The sequence below is a fragment of the Hippichthys cyanospilos genome, chromosome 2, assembly GCF_059441005.1.
Source record: "Hippichthys cyanospilos isolate Australia breed blue-spotted pipefish chromosome 2, RoL_Hcya_1.0, whole genome shotgun sequence".
Classification (NCBI taxonomy): domain Eukaryota; kingdom Metazoa; phylum Chordata; class Actinopteri; order Syngnathiformes; family Syngnathidae; genus Hippichthys; species Hippichthys cyanospilos.
This window is the reverse complement of record NC_142370.1, coordinates 25,479,098-25,503,727: the sequence shown is the minus strand read 5'-3', so window position 1 is coordinate 25,503,727 and position 24,630 is coordinate 25,479,098. Positions and strand designations below refer to the sequence as shown.

Below are 24,630 nucleotides of genomic sequence, written 5' to 3'. Positions count from 1 at the left end.
TGCTAAACACTTGCATTATATAATAAATACAATGGATAAATAGCTTTTACCTTTGAAACGACGAGACTTCAGCTGGGTGTAAGCAGAGGGGGGCAGAGTCCAACGTTCAAAGTTAAAACGGCGATCGATATGCTATTGGTCTTACAGTGTTACAATACCTCTTTCAGTCAGGGTGCAAATCACGCAGATACTAAAACATCATCCTCTTATTTCTTTCTTTACCGCTGCTAGTAATTTTAGAAGCTATGTCTAACAGATAAAGTTTGCAAAGTCTTCACAACATTCCGTTTTTCACTAATTTTCTCTCCTTTCTTCCATCCTGTCCCATCAAGCTAGATAAAGGCGTTCGGCCAATAGCATATCGGCATTTCTGTGATTGACGTGTGACGCCGGCCAATAGCATCTCCGTGAGTGAGACCGGGTGACCTTAATCGACCAATAGCATATTCGCATCTCGTGACTGACTGATAATTATTCGCACTTTTTTTTTTAAACGGTTGGAATGTATTGACAATTAATTTAAAAAAAAACACACATTTAAACCAATGACAATTCTTTGTCCTGCAATCGGCACATTTAATTTCATGTCAGCTGTTTTTCCCTTTAGCTGTACAAACACTACACTTAAATGGTAATATATTTAGACACCGTGAGTGAGACAGTCAGTGTGACGTTGTAAGACCAATAGCGTTCACGTTAACGTCTCAAGTATCTACTGATGATTAATGATGTCGCTACTGTTGATTTAATTGACGCAATTAAACGAGAACATTTCTACATACTCAATGGCCGGCATGTCGTATTGCTCGTAAGGCGAGAGGTTTGTTCGTAAGCAGAGGACAAAAATCTCCCTGATCCACGCTCGTAAGGCGAATTGTTCGTAAATCAGGGTGCTCGTAAGCCGGGGGCCGACTGTATATTTATATATATATATATTATATATATATATATATATATATATATATATATATATATATATATATATATATATATATATATATATGTATACAGTATGTGTATGTATCTTTGGACTATAAGCCCCGACATTTTCCTCAGGTTTTGAGCCCTGCGGCTTATAGTCCAGTGTGGCTTAGCAGTTTTTTTGTTGTTTTTGTTGTTGTTGTTGTTTTTGTTTTTTGTTTTTTTTGCTAGTCACCAGCAAGCAAATGAGTGTACAGTATCTGTTTGAGGTGTCAATTTATGGAACAACTATCCAATAGAACTGAAAAGATGTGAATCAATGGCTGTGCTCAAACAGAGGTAAAACAATATTTTTATTTTATTTTATTTAAAAAAAAAAATCAAACAAAAGGAGACACCAAAGATGCTATTCAAGAATTCATTTTGATCTTGAACTGCTATTTAACTAGCAGATATCCATCCATTCATCCATTTTCTATAAATATGTTAGGACTAAACATGCAGACATGCAAACATGCAATCTGTACGTCTGTTAAAGAGAGGATGTTGCTGTTGGCAGACAATTACAAAAAAAATAATAATAACTAAAAACAATATAAACTTCTCATACCGTTTTTTTGTGTAAATATCTGATGTTATTACCTGCGGCTTATAGTCCAGTGCAGCTTATCAGTGATAACAATCACACAGTTTCTTTGTGCCGTGCAATTGGCTGGCAACCAGTTCAGGGTGTCTCCTGCCTACTGCCCGTAGACAGTTAGCAAGCCAGCCAACCTAGTGAGGATAAGCGGCGATAGAAAATGGTTGAATGAATAGATGGATGGACATTCACTTGTTATTTTCATACTTGTCAAATAAAGGATGACGGAAAATGTCCGACCGAGGAGCAAACTGTTTGGTCTGCTAGCTGAGGATCTTGCACCATATTTTAAGTGCGCCTCAAGTCACAGAACATTTTGGAGCCCCGTTTTAGAAAAAAAAAAATGTTCAGCTCAAACTTGGCTGTCCTGATGGATCAGGTCATGGATGAGAGTAGGTAGAGACTCAATACTCAAATGTGCAAAATGAAGCTGGCGCAATACGCATCAGTGATTTGGTCGCGTAGCAGTTATGTGCACCCCTGTGCAAATCAACAAAGTCTCAGGGAAGTCAGTGGAGTCATGTAAATCTTGCATAGTCCTGCACAGTCCCTAATTTGTATGCAAATCTTTGCCCTTCCATGTCGTTACTAATATTGAACTGAGTGCTCATGACGAAGAATGAGAGTAATTTAATTTAAGTAAAGTAAACAGATTTGAATCGACATGCAGTCAGACAGAGGCAAGTATTACATCGAATGCAAATCAGCAGATGGTTAAAAGTCACACCTGCCTTCCAACTGATTCATAATAATCTGTATTACACTTATCAGGAAGAAACACTTTAGAAAGACACCCTCAGACACACACAGAGGAAGCCACTTAGAAGCAAGGAAAATGTTTTATTTGGACTGCTCATCTCATCTACCACTCGAGAGCAGGGGGCAAGATTTGCGGAAATCGAGAAGCCAGACTGGAAGCAGTTGAGTGTCAGACAAGCCAAGCCGAGGGGCCTCAGAAACACAATGGAAGAGAGGAATCGTTTGTAGAGGGAAGCCAGACAAGCTTTTTGTTCTGGGAACACAGGTGGCTCACCAGGCAGCTCTTTGCGAGTGGTTCAAGGCGACAGTCGAAATCAATCTTTCCCAGTGTGCCCAAACATACTGGCTCAGACCCGAACTAGCGTTCACTCGATAGCAAACACAAACAGCTCAACGGGACAAACCGGAAGCAACATTTCCTATGTATGGCCGTGTGTTCCTTTGGAGGCTACAGATACATTTATTCACTCTGTTAATTGGTCCACATCGTATGGTGAAAAAATGTAAGGCGAGGACGTCGATACACGCACACATGCAAAGGTTCTACAGGCACTTTGAAAGATTATGATCTTGATTAATGTTTGAAGGTGTGACGAAAGACCTGTGCAGTAAGATGATGGCGATGTAGTTATTACACAGGTAAGTTACCAGACACGTTAACGAGAGCTTTACAGCTCTTCAAAGGATGCCTCATCATCAGGTAAAGGTGTAGGAGAGGCTGGCGGCGGCGTAAAGGCTTCGTCTACGCTCGTCTCAGATCCTGCAGGAGGCTTTGACTGGAAGAAAGTGCGGTGGCAATGCAGCATCCCAAAAAGGCAGACACCAGATAAAGTTCACTCAGTTTATTGGTGACCAATGGAGGCACCAAAGGAAGAAACAAAAAAATGCCCAATCAAAGAGCAAGGATGTGAGAAACCAAAATTAAAGTGTGTTTACAAACAGAAGAAAAATCTAACAAAGGGCGCTCACAAACAGTGAAGTAGTTAGCTGAAAATGCCTGGAATTATTGCAAAACCATATATAAACCACAGGCAACATAAATGAACTCAAACAAGAATGGAAGTGATAGTTGAATGGGACGACGTCCAATCTGGAAGAATGTGATCGAAATTCAAAGCGCTAAGAGAGAGCTTTCCGGTGAAGTGGGTGCAAAAACCTGGGTAATGAGGTGTTTTTTTTTTTTTTTTTTGTGGAGTGGGTTCACCTCACTCTCGGTTTCCCTTCGTTGTTGCATTAATCAAATCTGATGAAAATTTGAATTTCAATGTTGTTTTTTTGTTTTTTTAATCAAAGTGGAGTTAAAGCGACTGTTTACAGTCATTTTCTTTCAAAGAAAAATCTGATGAAAATTAAAGTTTCAATCATTTCAGTTTTTTAATTAAAGTTCAAGTGAAATTAAAGCTACTGTTTACAGACATTAATTAAAAGAAAAATTTGATGAAAATTAATGTTTCAATGCTTTCTCTTTTATCAAATAAAGTTCAAGTGGAAGTAAAATTATTGGTTGACATTTTTTTTCTATCATCTACCAAACATTGCGTTTTTTGGCAAGGTAAAATATGATAATTAATATGGCGTTTATTTCAAGCTTGGAACAAATTAGGCAAATTACATGTAAAATGTGATTCACTATAAGAATGATTCAAAATACAAACTGCACTCTGCAACGGATTAAATTCATATCTAGATGTTTCACTGCATGTGTATTCCTGAGCATTTGTTCCTTCATTTATTATTTAAAAACTTAAAAGTGAGAAAGCAAGCATTCTAATTAAAATATCTGGGAGTAAAAGAGACATTTCCCCCCCCCCCCTATCTCCATCCATCCACAAAATCTTTTTACAATCTGTTCAGTTTGCTTGCTGCTTCTGGTGATTTGGGGAGAAATGTTTACACTGTACATTGACAACATTAAGACTGCCTGGTGCATTTGTGTGAGTGAGAGAGCCATGCTAAACATGATTACATGATGGCCATGGCATTGGTGGGTACTGTGCATCTGTTACTATAGTCTGTGTACGTAGATATGTGGGCTGGCAGGATGGGGGTTCTGCAGAGAGAGATTACCGCTCAAATCTGTCCTCTCCTTCTCACTCTCACCTATCTTTGCAGACCTCTAAGAGCTTGCCTCCAGGCTTACCCTGCACAGACACCACACACGTACACGGACAAAAACCTTACCCTAACCTCAACATTAACTCAATTAAAATCTTTACTCTAAAAGCAAGCCTTGACACTCAAAAAGAGGTCTGAATAAGAGAGCACTGGTCACTATACTGGTAGAAAACTCAAAATGGTTCACACACACACACACACACACACAACACTTCGACCCTGAGCCCAACTTTCATTTTAGTTCAAGTCAGAAAAAGATTAGATTAATCTGCCAAGAAACCAAAGGGATGAACATGTACAGTACACTTACCTATCATAGCATCAGGTCAAGAGTAGCTCTATATCATCATCATAATAATGAAGATTTGCTATAATTATTATTCTAGTAGGAAGTGTTCTACAACCCCACCAATTGGCATGGTTCACTGTTGGACCGGTATGCTTTAAAATGGTGACAAACTCCAGTCCTTGAGGCGCCAGTATCCTACATGTTTTCAAACCTTCTTTCTCAAACACATCTGATTGAAAGGATTAGAATGGTTTTCAAGCTCCTGCAGAGCTTGCTAATAGGCGTATCTTTTGAATTGTGTGTTGGGGAGAGAAAAATGTAGCCCGTGCAGAATTTCAGCCCTCGAGGACTGGAGTCTGACACCTATGCTTTAAAACATGAACTTGCACACAAATGTCAAAATTGGAAGAAGCCCTTCTCTCTTAGAATTACTGCATTGTAGAAAATGACTTTTTCAAATTCAAAACACACACACACATTCATGCACACACACGCGTGTAAGCACACGCACACAGATACACTCTCACACACACACAAACACAAGGAAAAAAAAGCAACTTTGACTTTACCCCGAATTTGCGCACGACTTTTTTTGATATAAAGGTGACCTAGCCATTCCTCGCCCTTCCCGGGTTCAAAACCCTTTCTGCATCAGATGGATTTTCTCTCCTGTGCATGATTTCCTTATTTCACGAAACACCTTATAGGGGTCAGATAGACCAGGCTATGTCAAGGAGCCTCTTAGAATGCCCACGCTGTGCCGACAATTTCTGAAAGCTGCTCGGCCCCACCTCTCCAGCGTTGATGCCATCATCGCCATGAGGGTTGCCAGAACTCTGACTGATGCATCCCCAGTGAGAAATGCTTTTGTTCTGATCTACGACTGGCCTGCATGCCAAGTGGTTTACAGCGGCCGCAGTAAAGGTCTTTATTTCCTCAGAGAGTTTCCTCAAAGGAAGATTGTAGGCTGCACTGCACTGGTCAGCACATACAGACGACACCACCCTGGATCAGATGCACCACACAGCAGTTTCAAAGAGGCGGTCAAAAACCTTCGGGGGCCCCATTAATATCGTCATGGATATGCAGATGTGCATAAAAATACTCACAGCTCAGTTTGACACTTGAGCCTCCAGCACACAACAGTGATCGTAAATCTTTCTTGATGTTTCACCTTTTAAAGACACCATGACACCATCACCTCTGCTTTTGCCACTATTCCTCTTGAGGGGATTAGGGGGATGATTAATGAGTCTATCAAAGTGGATTAAGGCAGGAAGCAAGCACACTGTATATTCCTTGTTGTCACATGGCATCTTCTAAACTGATGGGATTTTATATTGTTTTACACTCAACTCACATTCACCATTAAATCCCTTGAAACAATCTCTTTCATGTGGAACAAACATCATTGTGTTTAGAATCCCGATCCAAACACTTTGAGCTGATAGAGAAGGGTACATTTGGGGGGAAATAAATGCTGGGAAAAAAAGGTATGCTAAAACAGGAGATTGTAGGCCTAAATGCAAACTGAATTCATGATCTGTTTTGAGCAGACCTCCACCGCAGGTGTAGCCTCCAGGAGGACACGAGGCCAGACTTGGCCTCCGCACAGAGTGGCAACCGGAATGCTAATAAAAATCAGTCAGATTGGAAGTTGTCTTTTGACAATTCGTGTCTTTTAAAATTATAAAAAAATTTATGCATTCAGAGGCTCACACAAAGTCTCTCACCCAGCCGACTCTTTATTCTGGCTAGAACTGAGACACTCTTGTGTTATCTTCTGAGGAATGGACATGTTCTAAATTTATGTAAAAAAAAAAAAAAAAACAACAACATTTTATCAACTAACATGATGATACGTTTTTGCCGGCTTCTGATATCAAATCTTGGTAAATGTGTGATCAACACACTTAAAATGTGTTTAAATTCACAGTCATTCCGGCCCTCTGACAGAAACTATCACTACAATGCGGCCCAAAATAAAAATTTGTTTGACACCACTGTTGTAAGGCATCTCATTTTATGGGATTCGTGTAGCATCCCATTCATAAAGCTTGCATTTGGGGGTATTACATACAGTATATATTGTATTACCAGAGATGATTGTCAGCCTATCTGAATGAACTTATCCCAACATCCATAAATGTATGTGAGGTTTTTCACCCTCTGCACGTACCCTCTCGGCACTGTGGCAAACGGCAGTGTTATAGCAATAGTCATATTGGGAGGGGATTAGTAAGAGAAACCATCTTAAGGATGCGATCCCCTTGGAAGGGGTGCCAGATACTGTATTAGTGTTAGCTCGGCCTCCTGAGCAGACTGGGAGTTGCGTTGCAGGCATCTCTCAAAAGGATCTCTAAAGAAACTTGACACACAATGGTGCAAACCCTGCTGGAGCTCCGTCTCCTCTCAGTGTGGATTCCATTATCTCATCATTTAAAGTGCTCATGGGAGTCAGCGTCACCATGAGGTGCCTTTGAGACATTCCCATTTCACAAAAACCGCAATTGAACTTCTTTTTTTTTTTTTTTTGCACTGAGCATAGTGTATGACGTTATGAATCCGTATTGGTCAAGCACCCATACGTATTTTGTTTTATAAATTACTTAGAAAAAGACAATGTAAGTGATAATGCATTAGCATTTCATGAACACATGGTGGATGTTCACTAAATAAATATGATTCAGTCAGCAACATTTTCTTGTTTACAACTTTATATTTTGTTCCATTTTTATGTCACTGTTTCATTTTTCTTACCTTTAAAAGTAATGGTCAAATATCTCCGCAATTTAGCCATATAATAAATGTAATAACAAAACAACTTATTCAGAAAGCACCTCCAAATTGCACCTCAGAGATAATCCATTGCTAAAGCTTGCAGGCCTATTCAAAGGTTCATGCAGGCCTATTCATTTCAACAGAACACACACAAAAACACATTGGACCTTTTCTGTTTGCACGTCTTCCCTATGCTTGACTAGCTCTGGTTTATATATTCATTTACTTTTTTAACCTTTACCCACGCAGGCAAGTGCAGCTTTTTCATTTGCAATATCAACCTGGCTGCACTAAAGAGGGGTTCGGTGAATGCGCGTATGAAACTGGTTGGAATCAGTACCTCCAACAAGGTTAAGTACCACTGGATAAGAACTATTTTCAGTTTGAGGAATAGGTCTGGCAAATATGTCTGTTGACAGCACGCTGCAACCTAGTGTATGGAAGCCTGTTTCTGGGTTTCTTGCTTGTGGGGGAGAGTTTTATTTAGAGACTCACCTGATTTTAACTTTCGAGGGTTGATCTTTGTTTCAAGTGTAATAGCACTAACGAGCCAGATTTCTAGTGGCTGGTAAACAGCAAAATCATTAAGATGTGAATGGCATGGACTTATATTCTCTTATATCCCTTCAGACCCACCCTATTCATTTGTGCTCATTGTTGTGGACATTTGTTTTAGGTGCTGGCTATGCCCATTCACCCTCACTGACTGCTTATGCTCAAAAGCAGAAACTGTGAAACCGACTTTTGCCACATACACCAAAATTGCGGCAGGTCAACATCTGTGGGTGCTCTAACTTCCATTTTCAAACAACATGCATCCTAGTTTGATTAAAAACGACAAAGTCAGTGATCGGTATGAATGCTTCTATTACCCAAAGCCAAGATAAGACTCTAGCTTACTTGTAACCATAAACAGGACGAGTTGTAGAAAATGTTCAAGAAGGCTGATCAATAAGAGTGAGTAATGACTGCTCCGATAAATAAAGCTGTACTGGTTGCTATTACTGCTTATTACAAATAATAGCATAAGGAGAAACAGTAATTGCATACGCTGGGGGCTTGGCTGACAACTCGATGAGGTAGACATAAAACTACTAGCACATGGTTCCACTTATAAGAACATAATCAAAGACGAAAAGATAAAAGTGCATACACAAACGCAACAAGCAGTCGGCCAGGCCTCGAGCTAAACAAGTACGTAAAAGGAGTTGAAAATATGAACACGTGTGCGTACTGTGAGCGTATGTGTGTGTTCTCATTGTAATCTGTCAACACGGGCTTTATTCAGTCGCAGCCTTTGAAACGTCATTTGCTTTACAGCTTTCTTTTCTATTTACCCCTGGCCGCACAAATAGGTCTGCAAAAAAACTGAGAAGAAACAACAGGACTTGTTTGGCTGGGGCTAATGGCCACAATGATCAATCACTGTGTAGTTGCTTCTGATGAAGAAATCTGTGCTGTGTGTTGCCGACTAATTGCGATCGGGTACAGCGTGGGCGATCAGCCATAACGAATCAGTCATGACATGGCCGAAGTGCCACTGTCACATGGCAGAGAGCTAAGTCACCACAGGCTCATTAATGAAAACCAGCACGGCAAAAAAAAAAAAAAAAAAACACAAAACAAAACAAACAAACAAAAAAAACACCAAATTTAAATTGCTGTTTGGATTAACGATCTTGAAAGACAACTCAGAAATGTAGTGTGATTGTGCTTAAGTTAAATACTCACTACAAGCAGAGGTGGGCAGCCAAAACTTTGCTCAAGCAAGGGTAGTGAGAAAGAGTAAGTAAATATTAAGGGGGCGAAAACCTACAAAAAAAATGTTATAACTGGTATGTAATGTCTGATTTTTTTTCTTTTTTAATTCAAAGCATGATCCTCGACAAAAACATGAACTAGCAACATGCAAATTCATATAATGCCCAACAGTATCACTTTAACTGAAACAATAATAAAAACATTTTAATAAAATTACAAATTATGCCACAAGAAATTGTCTTAAAATAACTTTGTTTATACCCATGAAATAGCGTGAGTCCATTTGAAAATGTTGCATTTGTAAGACATTGTGATGATGTCATAGTCATGTGACTTCCTGGCATCGTTTGACTGATCGTTTGGCGTAGAACATCAATTGGGTTTCCGTTGGACACTAATCAAGATTAATTAGTCACGTTCAACGTAATTCAAGCCAAAATGCACAAACTTAAAAGTAATGACCCAAGACTATTTGGATGAGGTCAACCAGAGAAAGAAATGTAACTAAGAAAATAAATATAAAACTACTGGTCAGACTCATTTGATGTTTAAGAGAAGGACAGTAGGCTAAAAAGATTGCTGCTATCTGTGCAAATGAAGGGGAAGCGATAATGACAGCACCCCAGAGTCACTCATGATGGAGATGGATGGCTTTCAGCACATAAACACGGCGGTTCATCGCTCATGTCACAGACAAACAGACAAACATGCGCATGCAAGTCCGTACAGTGCGAATTCAAATTGAATCTCACGCTCTCCCTCACGTGCGCTAATATTTTGCCTTTATTAACCTTGCGCGCATGCCACTTGTGCTTTCATGAGGTGGTACTGCACCTGCAGGATTTTGAAGCAGTTACATGTTTGCAAAGTGACATGTAATATAATAAAATACCTACACACTATCCCTGCAAAATCTTTTATAATGGTACAATCCAATTTGATCTAGTTCTTTCTATTGATTATGAGTGTGCTGAGTTGATATGACAAGGGTGACGTTTACTACCACTAGTGACAAAAATAAAAATATATATCAGTAGCCGCTTATCCTCTCTAGGGCCGCAGGCTTGCTAAACGCCTATCTCGGCGGTTTTCGGGCAGTATGCGAAGGACGCCCTGGACACCTGCACACAGTGACAAAGAACCATTCACACACCCAATCACACCTGGAATGTGGGAGGAAGCCGGATTGCCTGGAGAGAACCCATTCGAGCTCGTCGAGAACATGCAAACTCCACACAGGAAGGCCTGAGTTAGCCTGATTTAAACTTTGGACCCTGAACTGCAATCTTCCGGCTGGCATGGCCCAATTAGAGTGCCTGGTTGCTGCCATGCAACCTAAAAACTAAGACGCTGCAGTGGTAAAGCAGCAAAATCACCTAAGATATTAGATGTTCACTCACTAATTCATCTGTCTTCAACTCACACTCTCCGTGGCAGACAGTTGTTTGTATTTTTCTTCCATAAAACTACTTACTGTAATCATCAAGTCTCCCTCACTGTGTAGTTAAGAGAGACAGTGTGTGAGACACAGAGTAAACAGCGTTTTTTTTTTTTTTTCCAAGGGCTCTGTATACCTGGGTAATGGAGGCAGTAATGGAGTTTGTTCAGGCTCACGTAATCTGCCCAGCTGCTGCTGCTGTTCTTCTCTGACACGCCGCTCTGTTTCACAGCAGGTGCATCTTGTTGTTGGAACTGTCGCCCATGCTGTCCCGCACAAGTCATTCGGGAGTAGAGCGATGTTTGTGTGCGCCTATTTCCTGAAAGAACTGAGTCTAAAAAAAAACAAACAAACAAAACAAAACCAAAACAAAACAATCTCTGCATAGGTGTGTGCATACGGAGTGAGCTATGTGGCGGCGTTCTGGTAAAGAATGTTGATAGATAGATGTTTTTGGATGCTTTAGCTCACCTTTGGGAGGTGGAATGAGAAAGAACAGGACTGGCGCCCAGGAATGAATTTACAGGACCCGATCTCCCAGAAACAACATCTTTATGTTGGTTACACACATTTAGAGTGGTTACTCGCTCCCTCTTGACCTCAGCATACATCACACAGCTACTGGAGATAGCCAATCAAATGCAAAATACCGCATTCATTTTTTTCCATTGTTCATTCTAAATTTGTCTAACTAAACAAGCAGATCTCCAACATAAGGCAAATCAAAAAGGAAACACCTTTTATAGGGCACACTTCTTCTGGAAGCTATATATGTCTCATTTTCTCGGTCTGGCTTTAAGTCTATTGTTCACTGGACATGAGTTTTGGCATTAAGCCCAGCGGGCAGAGAAGTAGGATTAATGTTATGCGCAAGAAGAAGAGTGTTTTAAATGTTTACAGTGGGATGTGCACAATTTATGTGAATACTGACGCCTTGTGTATTATGACTTGTGTGTGTCTGATCATGCGGAAATGCAAGTGCATGTCAATCGAATGGTTGAAGATTTCTGTATGCATTTCTTAGAATTGGGATGTACATTTCTGGTTTTCACTGCTCAACCGAGGAGAAAATGTGTGATAAATTATCATTATTTTTAGTATTAGATCAAATAATGCCTCATGACAAGGTTGAATGAAACACAGTTGTAAAAAAAAAAAAAAAATGTTTTTGGGTGGTGCAATAATTTAAGTTTTAACAGCTTTCTTTTTTTTTTTTTTTGCATTCATGGCAGCAATATTACTTTTGTTCAACAAAGCAAGTAAATTGTTTGCTCCAAAACAATTTGCCGAAAGGAAGACTTTTACTTTGGATCCATAAACTGGGAGCTTAGTACAAGGGACAATCATTTTGTAAATTCTTATTTGTTGAGTATGTGGTAAAGCCAACTTCCACGTGGCCAAAATAAAATATTTTGTTGTCGACAATTAATAATTTTATCGGTTTGTTGCCTTGAAATTTTGAGTTCACTCAATGATATCTAGCAACCAATTACATGGTATTATTTGTATTCTGTATTGAAAAGTTTCATGCAAAGATTTCATTACCATCCATCGATGTAATATGGGAGCTGCCGACATTACTGCAGACAATACTTGGGGTTGTCATCCTCACATTGGACACCATAGTAACTGACTGAATGTCCGCATGCCTTAAAGATACAATGTGTCAGAAGACTTTGACCGTTCTTCATTACGGACAGCTGAAGGTGCTGCATTTACCATTGTCCATAGCTATAACAGACATCGGAGCCTCAGGAGGTGTGCCACCCCCCATGTGATATCATTTAACGATAACTAGAGCTACAATTATTTTTAAAACATACTGTTGGTCGTTAAGAACACATTTATTTCCAAGTTTTTGAAATTTATAATCATTTAATTTATTCCTTTTTTTATGAAAGATGGTCCAAATCTTATACATTGTCCCTTTAAAGGTCTGCTCTCGAGTGACATGGAAGTGAGGGTGAGTGAACGTGCAATGGGCTGGCTTTTGCTTGGTAACAGCACTTGCCGATGTGGTGTACAGTGACAGTGGCAGTTCAAGTTCTAAAAGGTGCTCTACATATGTGCACACAATTACTCTATTTTGTTATAGCGACTGTCTTCCATCTATTTAAACCACCTGTTTTAGATACAATCCATGTAAATGGCGGTGGGAAAATGAGGAGTGGGGGGCCTATATTCACTTTGCAAACAACAAACAGAATTTTGAACATAAATGCAAAGCACCCAGTTGTGGCTGCAGCCACAGTTAACAATAGCAACAAAGACGCTAACGTAGCAAGTCATAGCAAAATTCTGCCAAACAAAATTCGAAAACTTCCCACTTTTGAACAAGTCTACCATGAACTGGATGAACAATGTTTGATTCTAAATGTGAATTGCAAAATATTTGGTCATTGAGAAAGGAAAACAGCATCAATCCTAATGATGGGTGGAAGTAAAGGTTGCAGCCAGAACTTAGGACTAGTCTCAGCAGAAGTACATTACATTGTTACAACTGCACCTGTTGTGTTGGAAGCTACTTGTTGTTGTTGTTTATCAATATTGCATATTTTTCATCTGCCACATTAACCCCATCTAAATGTTTTTGCAGAAATGTTTACGTGAAATGAAGAAGAGATTACAGAACGGTAATTACAACAATGAAATTAGACACACTAAATAATTCTCATATTTTAATCACTTTGCAGCATTTAATTCATCGATTCATTCATCCATTTTCTAGAGGCACTTATCCTCACAAGGATCGCAGGCTTGCTGGTGCCTATCCTAGCTGGCTTCCGGCAGTAGGCGGGGGACACCCTGAACTGGTTGCCAGCCAATCGCAATGCAGCGTTTAATTCAATACTTCATTCATATACGGCACCACCAATTCATACTCAAAAGGCAAGAAGAGGCCTTATAACAATAAAATAAAAACAAGCTTGAATACAAGAAAAAGGAAAAGTAGAAGAAGAAGCAAAAGAAGTAGGAGAAGGAGCAGTCCAGGTGGGGGACATTGTCATTGGGAGGTTTGGATGATCACGGTTATTCTATACATTAGAAGTGACCCACTACACATGAAAACAATAATTCCCTGAGCAAAAATAAAAAAAAAATCCCATACAACAAGAATTTACCTTGGTGCTACGGAGCAAGCTTAGAAAAAAAATGGCCTGAAAAGTGTTTGGTTTTAGCAATAGAATCCGTACTGTGCACTTGTTGTGTGTGGCTGCCTTGTGTCCACGGACGCCAGCTGCTTTGAAGTGCATGTGATTCTGCATGCACTGTGTTGTTGCGTGCTTTTAACCCCCCTGTGCCTGGATTGCCGTACTTGATGTTGCCCAGTCCTGCTTTCTACACGGCTGGTAAAAGTGCATTTGTGTTTAGAAATGATAAGGCATGACTCCGAAAACAGTATGTCCCTTACTTATTCTTGTAGTGTTTGGGGAAAACAAGTGTCTGTGCACAGGGGGAATTAATTGTCAGCAGGGAGTCACAACAACTGGTCAAACACTGATTATATAGTATGTCATCATCAGGGCCCTTTTCGCTATGATGCACTGAAACCAATGGCAAGTTTGTACATCTCTCTCTCTCTCTCTCTCTCTCACTTGCTCGCTGAAGAAAATGGTTGTAGGCTTGTAAGTAAGTACAGTCTTTCAGAGACACCGTAGTGAGCATGCTTCAATATTGCTGCATTATCATCACTTAACGTAACCATCAGATGCCACTAAATCCGTATCCAATTGTATATTCACCATCCTTTAAATTTCTCAGTGAGTCCATTAGTCATAATAATAAAATGTAGACATGCAAATCCCGGCTTGAAATGAAAATGTACATTGTGTTCCAATTTAAGGTACTGTACTGAGTTTTCCATGGCATCTAATCAACAAATCACTTCACGACTCCCTTCCTCACTCCCCACTGTCATTTCTGAAAGTAGCTTCTCAATCTCATTCAATTGCAACCACTCGCTCAACACCGCATGCTCTTTCACAAGGCTTGTAAAAGCATAGTGGGAGCAGAAGAAGCTGGATGGCAAAATGCACCTGTGTTTGGAATAACCATATTGGTTGCAAAATAAGAAAGAAAAAAAAACTTTCCACATTTCCTTAATTGCTCTTTGAGGGATTAAAAAAAATAAAAACAAATGATCCGAAGCCAGATATTACCTCCTGAAGTGCATATTAGGCAAATACAGTGTGTACAGCAAGACCCTGAGAACATCATCAACTCCAGATGTTTTTTTTCATAACAAAAGTATTTGTGGAGATTCATTTTTACTTTAAAGGTTAGCGTAGACCCCTTCTTAATCATTCATCCATTCATTTCATAGACGGCTCGTCTATATGTGGTTGTGACTACCAGCAGTCAATTCTGGGGCTGCCTTCAGGCAAGAATTGGGGTTCACCCTGAAATGGTCACCAACCACCAGCAGGACTTATTTGGACGAACCATTCACACACACACATCACATTTACGGATAATTTAGAGTATTCAGTGAACTTTATCTGCTCCTGTTTATAAGAATCCACCCAAGAGGCTGAGATTCAAACCCAGTAGCTCATATTTACGGCGCCCCGTGTTGACCAACCTGTTACTACCATTGCTAGTTTTTCTTACCAACACATTTTGAACAAGTCTACGGTGGCAGACTGGCTTCTGGTGCAGCAAACTCTAAAAGGCATGGTGACATTTGTTTGGAATAAAGAAATACACGATCCTGACCTCTTTCATGCCAACCGCAATTTGGTATGACCAAGAACACCTCTCACAATAATCTCGTAGAGTTCTCATGAAATTTTCCACAGAAAATGTCAAGAAACTCAGGGAATAAATATTGTGTTGTTAGCGGGCCGATTCCACACAAAAAATAAGTTTCCATCCGTCACATAGCGAGTTATCCAGATCCTATCGTGTGCATAATATTAAATGGCAATTTTAAAAAATTAGGGGAAATTAGGAAAACAATACAACCTGAAATATGAACACATTTGCATCACACAATTTTGCACATTGGTTTGTCCTTTTGTAAATTGACACATCGTGGGATGTTTCTCATCAAATAAACTAAATCTAATCCATTAGAACATGATTTTGTTTTTAATTAAACTGGGCGACATTGTTTATGAACTTTGTTGTCGGTTTCTCTTCTCAGATGTGCAATAAACGCACGATCTTCCCAAACGCGAAAAATAGAGCATAAGTGCATAGTCCCATGTGTGCAGGTGCGTGGCATTATCCATACCTGTTGGTGCGGTGTGGTCTGGTTCTGTTAGCCCTGGGAGCAGACTTCTATCCTCATAGCCGCTCCGCTATCCGCGAGAAAAGGGCTGTCATCCCCTTCGATATAATTTTCACGGCTTCTGGGGCTTGCTTGACGTGGAAAGTTGCAGCGTACACATCAGCCTCCGTAGCAGAGCTGCAGAGCACCAACGCGGTACCAGACCGGTTTATGGAATCCCCTAAAAAAAAAAAAAGAGGTCCACGAAGTTCCGCGCTTGTGGCACAGGGATGACAGCGAAAAAACTTCGTTGTGGAGCCTGGTGATAAATAGTGCACTAAAATCCAAATTTTAGGTTCGGCTGCGTCCAGAATCTTTTTTTTCTTTTCCGGCGTGGCGTGAACAGCAGAATGTAGAGACAGTTGTGTGTTGTTACAAAGAGACAGGCTGTTGGTTGGTTAGTGCCCTTCTGCTGAGTGAGTAGCTTTGCGTGACTCTGTCCTGGAGTAGAGGAGGTGGCTTAGCGCCCTCTAGCGGTACATTGAGTATAACCAGAGTCAATGTGGTAGGTCACTTGAGCGCCACCTCGACTTCGATATTTATCAACTTCCCCATAGAAATGATGAACAGCATTTTTAGTTGGAAGGGTTATGGTTCGGATGATTTGGTTTGGATGATTTTATCCGTGACTGTAAATTCAATTTAAAAAACATCAACGTTTGAGTTGTGCAGGGGTGGCTTTTTTTCAGCTCGAAGGCGACTTTTTCTTTCAAAACAAACGAATATGGTAGGTCATTTGTGGTTAGTATAATTATATCGAATAACAAATAATATTAAAACAAACATATCAATCAAACTACAATTCATTTATGAAAACAATCCAGTCTTTTTTAATGAATTAAAGACAATTTAAACGTTTTGAGTGAAAAAAAAACAATGGGGCCATCTTATTCCAGTGTTACTTTGCACCATGAAGTGAAGGGCTTCAATTATGTTTCCCCATATGATAGCAAACGATTTAGTTGAAACATGCATGGAACCCCCTCTTGTGCCTTCCTCCCACAATATCAAAACATGCTTATTAGATTGATTGCGGACTTGAAATAGTCTGTAGGTGTGAATAAGGAAAACTGCCACTGAGAGCTTGACATCACCTGCATTAGTTTCCCACTTGGTCTAAAGATAACCATCACAATTTGGGATGAAATCTCCTTGTCTTGTCCTAAGTTTCATTCAGTAGCAGGAACGATATGTTTTTTCCCCGAAACGTCATTTCATAATACAAAATTGTTTCCACTGGCTTGGCTGTGAGAAGTGCATTTTAAATTGAATGCACTTTGCCCAAGACTCATTCCAAATATTAGAGCCTCGTATATCGTATATCTCGTGCCTTAATCGCTCTTCTATTACCTCAATTCTACACACATTAAATACCCCATTATGACATTGTGAACAAATTCTTTTTAAATTTGTTTTTAAATTAATTAAACATAGAAATCTAAGAAATTACAGATTTCTGGTTACAGTTGTTTAACATGTCACTGGTTCTAAAACTGATCTTTTTTCTGTACTACTTTTTAAAAAAAGGGGTAAAATTTGTGAACTTTTTACCCACTTTCAAAGGGACCACTACAACCAATGCTCCCAAACCATGACAAACAAAATTCTCTGGTCTAATGAGACAAAGATTTAATCCTGCTGCGAATGCCAGGTGTCGTGTTTGAGGGAAACCAGACACCACTCATCACCAGGCCAAAACCATCCCTAGAATAGTGGTGGCAGCATCATGCTATGGGGATGCTTTTCAGCGGCAGGAACTGACAGATTAGTCAGAATAGAAGGAAAAGTGAATGCAGTAATACGTGGAGATATCCTGAATGAAAACCTGCTCCAGAGCACTCTTGACTTCAAACTGGGGTGAAGGTTCATATTTCAGCAGCACAACAACCTGAAGCACATGGTCAAAATGTCAAAGGATTGGCTTCAGAAACCATTCTGAATGTCCTGGAGTGGCCCAACCAGAGCCCAGACTTGAATCTGATTTAACATCTTTGGATAGAATTGAAAATGTGTTGTGACCAGACATCCCCCATTCAACTTGTTAGAGCTGGAGAAATACTGCAAAGAGTAATGGGCAGACCTGCCTGAAGATATGTGTGCTTTGCTTGTGGCATCATATTTATGAAAATAAAATGAATAAATAAATAAAACTTGAGGTTGTAATTCCTGCCAAAGGTGCAACAACAAAACATTAAACAAAGACTGTGAATACTTAAGTATTAAGTACGTAAGTACGATGTTGAAATGTGATTTCTTAGGTTTCTATTTTTAATCAATTCAAAATAGGTAGAACTTTGAGGCAAGTGATTAATTTTGCATGGTTTGGAATGAGGCATGACAACATACAGAAAAAATGGTTTTATATATATATATATATATATATATATATATATATATATATATATATATATATATATATATATATATATATATATATATATATACACTATTTTACGAAAAGTATTCGCTCACCTGCCTTTAGTCATACGCACACCAAGTATGTCCAGTGTGAGTCAATGCGCAATACGTGAATGCGTGTGCATGTGTGTGTGGTTGTGTGTGTGGGGGGGTGCTAACTGAGGTGATGATGAATGGTCGCGCACACGGATGACAGTGTAATTGATCTGTATTGGGGGTCTGATTGTGATTGTGTGGGTGCGTGTGTGTGTGTCTTGTGTACATAAGGAGGTCTGATGCCACTCATATATCATCGCAGCCAGTGAGCTAATCTGTTACCCTGTTAGAGAGTTCACATTACTGCTCTCGACTTTCCATCCTCCTAAGCAACACATTTACACCTTTCTGTTTTTACACTTGCTCATCTCTGATCCCTCCATGTTATCTTCTTATTAAACCTATGACTTCATCTTTACTTTCTATTTCAAATAGCATTTGTGAATGCACCACCCGTGGGATTTGTCTTGTGCTCAGTTAACTGGCAGAGCACTTGAAGTCGACATGTGGACCTCAAGATAACAGTCACATGCTTGGAAGAGCCCATTGCTACTTGGAAGCTCTCAAAAATCATCCCTACTCCTATGGGATCAGTGACATTTGCACACATACACCCTCACCCTTTCATTTGTGAACACACTCCAGTTGGTGGCCTCCCAGTGACACACAGAGGGATTTAGAACTGCCAAAGGCAGACCTTGGTGGATTTCTGTATCCGAAAAGATAGCCCTTTCCCTCAGAGAGGAGCTTTGCAGACCACATGAACACATTAGTTGCGCATAAACATGCGCAACTTCAACAAGGCCGACTGAATGTATAATGTAAGTCGGAATCTTCGTTAACTTCATTGTCATTGTCTGTCTTGCTCAAATACAGAAAAAAGAAAACATAAACTAAAGCAAAAACTGAAAAGAACACACAATGTCTTTGCAATGAGATTTGCGACTCAAGTCAACATAAAATCCCTGTGAAGTGAAATTAAACATCTTCCGGATTTGACACACTGCTCAACGCAGGTAAAACTCTTCGATCACTCCAGAGAGATTAACAATGGGGTTGGGTCGCCATCTGGGCCATTACCAGACACGTGGCTTTGTTATAAATGATCAGCCTTGTAGTTCTTTTTCAATTTACTTTGTTTCCAGCTCAACAGTTTGCACACATTGCTTTCACGTTCGACTTCTTCGTCGTGTCTTTTTAAATGTCTTCTGTCTTGTATATTGTTGTGTGGGTGGTACCCAGTGTGCAAAATAAGACACTAACGCACCATTTTGTTCTGTTCATATCTTCGTATATCGCTGCATTCCTTGCAAAGTTGTCCAACCACAGATGCTGATTGGGTCATTTTTCTTTCTCTGAATATGAAGTGTCTCATTGTATTTATTTATGTTATTAATTTTTCATTTATTTATTTATAATTCAAAATAAAACACCATAGCAAATTCCCATTCATCTTATGTAAAGATGACACGATAATGGGATACATGGGGCACACAAAAGGTTAACTTTATTTTTTTAATTTACTTTTCAACAATATATATTTACAGTTGAACCCTGATTCACAATTAAGACGAGGCTGGCACGTGTAGCAAAAATCTAAAAATAATTGACATGAACTGTTTTAAAGATATACACCATGATTTTATGTGTTTTCTTCCATGCAGCCCCAAATGAGTTTGACAACCCTAATATAGATAGACAATCTATATTAGGGTTGTCAAACTCATTTGCAGCTATTTATACACCTCACAACTTTTGTTCCTCGAACACATATGGCTCAGTAACTGTATGCCAAACCTATACTTTAAACATTAAAATTTTCACCCAAGTTTGTCGTTTTTCAATATGGTAAACCTAAATAAGCATTTAGGATGAGCAGGAGCAAACCGTTTCTAAAAAATACTTGGACACATGAGGATGTCTTTAAATGCCGTGTGGCTCAAAGTACCTCGCCATACTCGAAATACACACGTGTGCATGCGTGTGCCCACACAACCCACTGTTTACACACGACATTAGTTTTGCCCAGGCAGGCTGTCACATCAACATTAGCATATGAAAGATAGGCTAGAAGATGTAGCTGTCATTGTTTCTGTTTTTTTGTTTTGTTTTTTCTTGTCGTGATATCAATTCGGATGGCAGCTCCTCTGTTCTAGCTGAACTATCGCTCCCACTTGCATTTCCTCCGGTCTTTCTGTGAGTCTCCAGCTGCCTGTCCATCACCCTATGTCTTTGCCTTTCGCCCTAAGTGTGGCTAATCATCCCCCTTGGGAAATGTAAGGGACATGTATGCATAATGTATGGCACTGCAGAGTGTTTAGGCTAGAGCAATTATGTAAAATGTATCATCCCACAAATATGCAAACATGCTATCATGTTTTGCAAATCAACAAATCCTTCCAATTTGTGCTAACTGTTCAGTCTTCACATCACTATAATGCTTGTCTTACATATCTATTTACAGCCTGCGATCGTATTTTTGGTTTTGGTTCATTTCTTTGAAGAAAATTGATTTTATTCAGGGTTTTTTTTTTTTTTTGGATGAATCAAGTGGCTTTTTTGCTTGTGTTTGGCCCAGCTGCCTCCAGGACACAGCCAACACATGCATGAATTCATCTCTCCTTTTTGTCTACAACTTATTCTCACTAGGGTTTTGGATGACGTGGAGTCTATCCCAGCCGATTTTAGATGAGTCGAGGTATACTCTAGACTGGCTACCAGCCAATCACATGGCCAGCCAAGGTGGGTGTGCAAATCACTCATACTGTGCCACCAAACATGAATAGAAGGAATTACAGTAATTGTAAATCAAATTAATATCCTTTTTTGAGAGATTTAAAAGAACTTTTATCAGTGCAAGTTCCAGAATTTAAAAACAGTTACCTAGGATCATTTATCATGGGCTGTAAGTTAAGTTGAAAAGCCCAGCTGCCCTCGGCAACGACTTTATGTCAGATAACAGCAGGGTGCAACTTACCATCTCAGCTTTCTCAAGGTCTGGTTCTCCCTTTCCTTTATCACAAAGATGTATATGTTCAAACAGACTAATTCCTTCAAAGCCGTAATGAGCATGAAAGGCCGGTCTTTTCCCGCATTGATAATTGATGGTCTTGCATCTCTGCATGAAAGTCAAGCGGGCTTTGCCCGAAACTCTCATTATATGGCAGCGACACCAGTTACCAAAGCTGCATTAAATTTACAGTGCAGATAGTCACACACCATTACTGGTCTCCTCAGCCAAATTGTAATATTGGATGGCAGTATTCATCTATCTATCTATCTATCTATCTATCTATCTATCTATCTATCTATCTATCTATCTATCTGTCTATCTGTCTATCTATCTATCTATCTATCTATCTATCTATCTATCTATCTATCTATCTATCTATCTATCTATCTATCTATCTATCTGTTTGTCCGTCCGTCCGTCCGTCCGTCCGTGTATCACTTGCAAGTTTCTCATTGAGCCAGAATGTAACAATACACAAACCAATGGAAGTGGCAGATCAGGAAATGCTCATGTGACCATTTATTGACTGAGTCAAATGCTGTCTCACTTGGGGAAAAAGGTGATGATGCTCTAACTTATCAAATGTCCAAGTGTGATGGGAGTCAGTTATCCTATACGTGCACCGTGATATGCACACCAGCTGGAAAGCTGGGAGCAAGTGGAAGGAGAGAGGCTGCAATAAGACTCGTTGCCATGGCTTTTTAAAACATTTAGTAGTGAAGGTTAACATGGCAGTAAAGGTTTGTCATGCATTCCGACTTGTTGGCAGGCACGACTTCAAGATGTGTTTTCTTTTTCTCTGATTGTTCAATTAGGCCTTGACAAATACTGTACATAAGGTGGTAAAAACATAATTTATGAATATGTCTATAGAGTATGAGATAATGTGTTGCAGAGACTTAACTGGCAGCATCCCTGCAAGATGGGAGTAAATAAAAGTAGTAAAGTAGATGTATTTCTTGTGTGTGTGTGTGTGTGTGTGTGTGTGCGTATGTGCGTGTGCGTGCGTGTGTGTGCGTGTGTAGGTGTGTGCGTGTGTGTGTTTGCGCGTGTGCGCGTGCGTGTGTGTGTGTGTGTGTTTATATTTTGGACAGGTTGGTGAAAAATAAGTGAGAAATAGTGGTTTCCCCAGTTTTGCACACCTGCCTTTGCATGCCTTTGTTTTAACAGTGTTCAGAATCAACCAGTCACATTAAAGTAGATTTTAATTGAAAGCCTGATGCCTCTCAATGTGATTCCAATAAAATCCAAAGTTTAAACTTTCAAGTGGCTTTTTCCTGATCATTGTTATATTCTCAAGCCATTATCAACAGAGAGCTTCCACAGCAAAAGGGTCTCAATCTTCCAAAATATTACTCAGGAGAGGGTTACCAAAGGATTTCCATAAGGGTGTCTGACACTTGGCCACTCACTGACTGACATCCATTTTGCCAATGACAAGAAATCCTATTGAAACCATGGATTTAATATGACAGAAGAGTACCTATATGTTTTAATACAATCACCACTTAAAGCCTCCAAATTTCTTTTTGGTGACTGCCAATCATGGTCTCGAGTGAAAAGCATACTTGTACGCAAATCTTACTCAACACATTTATTGTACACACCTAAAATAAAAAGCATTGTTTAGAATTATTAAGATTTTTGTGGTATTTTGCTTTATATATGTGATTTGAAATATACAACTGAAAATGTTGTTGTGACAACCACTCTGATTGGCTCTTAGCCAGAAAACCCAAATCAGTTTGTGAGCTGTACGACAGGTATTATCGAGTAAATGGAGTCATATGTGTGACTTGTGCTCACATGCAGTTTGTTTTATGGAACGCTGACCGTGAATGGCATTGGAAAGAATGACTTGTGAGTGGATGATGTGCCTGAAGAATATTGAAATATATGTTAAAGTGTCTACCTGTAGGAATCATTTTGAGTAGTTATTATACATTTGCCATAATAGTACATATTTGCAGCATTAATTAGTTTTCAGCTTGGCTGTGGCTACAAGAGGACAACTCGACTGCAGAGTGTGAACAGCTGATAAGGAGACATTGACAGCAGAGCCCCTTGGAGGTGACGTCAGGACCTCTGAGCTCACATCCTCTACCAGAGAATGTGAAGATTGATAAAAGATTCTTGCTAATATTAACACATAAACAAGTATACTGTCTGCCAATTTTACATGTAATCAGATGCCTCTGTATCATATAAAATGGGGGGTGTTAGAAGTAGCGTTGGAGAACGAATGTGCAGTGAACAAATAAACGCTACACTCCTTCTCCCTCTCGATCCCACTCGAGAAGATTATGAAACTGAGTGCCTTTTCTCTCTTTATTGCCTAATTATTATAAATGTCTATTTGCTGAACCTGACACTACCTTAGACACACATTTAATTCGAACATGGCATTTCTATCTAATCTAATGTGGGAAATCTTTTTTTTTTTGTTTTTTTCCCAGGGTACTGATTAATGGATAGGAGGAATATAAGTACTGTATATGTAAAAGCAAACTATTTAAAGGACAGGAATGTAGACACAGGTGCCAACCTTTTGCTTTGTGTGTTATACATGGGCCCTGGGTTACCCAAGTTTAAGGCAATAAATAATTATACTATATTGTTTAATAATTTTACTATATTGTACAAGCTTTGTGAAGCCAGACATAGCTAAGTTTTTATTTTTGAAAAATCCTTGTCGACACAGACTGATAAAGAAAAGTGTGCCCAAGAAGCATCGCAGGGGGTTAAATTGTCTGATGGTTGCATGCCACTCTGCCCATGCTGATGTGTTTCAATAACCCATAGGGACACCAGCATGCATAAGGAGGCCTCTGAAATCACTTCACTCCATTTACCAATGGGGCCACACTGCATTCATTCATCCATCCCTTTCCTCTTTCCCCACCTGCTTCTAACCATTTTCACACTTGTTTTTCTCCAAACTCCTCAATTGCCTCCAATGAAGACACCCACAAATGATGAAGAATGATAATCCATGTAGGCCATTGGCAACAGTTTGAAAGTATTTTATGTAAGGCAGCAGGGGGAATTTGCACCCGGTCTTTCTCAGTTCCCAGAGGTGTCTTTTACTCAACTGACTTACTGAGGAAACGACAAAATAGGGAGTCAAGATGAAAGACTCTTTGGAATCCATGGGCCAACGTTTTCTGTTATGAAACCACTGTTTTGG

At 39.6% G+C, this 24,630-nt stretch overlaps 1 protein-coding gene across 2 annotated transcripts in view; it reads right to left on the bottom strand.

Moving 5' to 3' along the window:
• The window catches only part of LOC148428003 (chemokine-like protein TAFA-2), a 66,440-nt gene extending 50,063 nt beyond the window's left edge, over positions 1 to 16,377 (bottom strand). For both annotated transcript variants that reach the window (XM_088409199.1, XM_088409198.1), the window contains exon 1: positions 15,941 to 16,377. The gene's annotated coding sequence lies outside the window, so the exon portion shown is untranslated. The remainder of the gene's footprint in view (positions 1 to 15,940) is intronic.
• Positions 16,378 to 24,630: the final 8,253 nt, after the last annotated feature.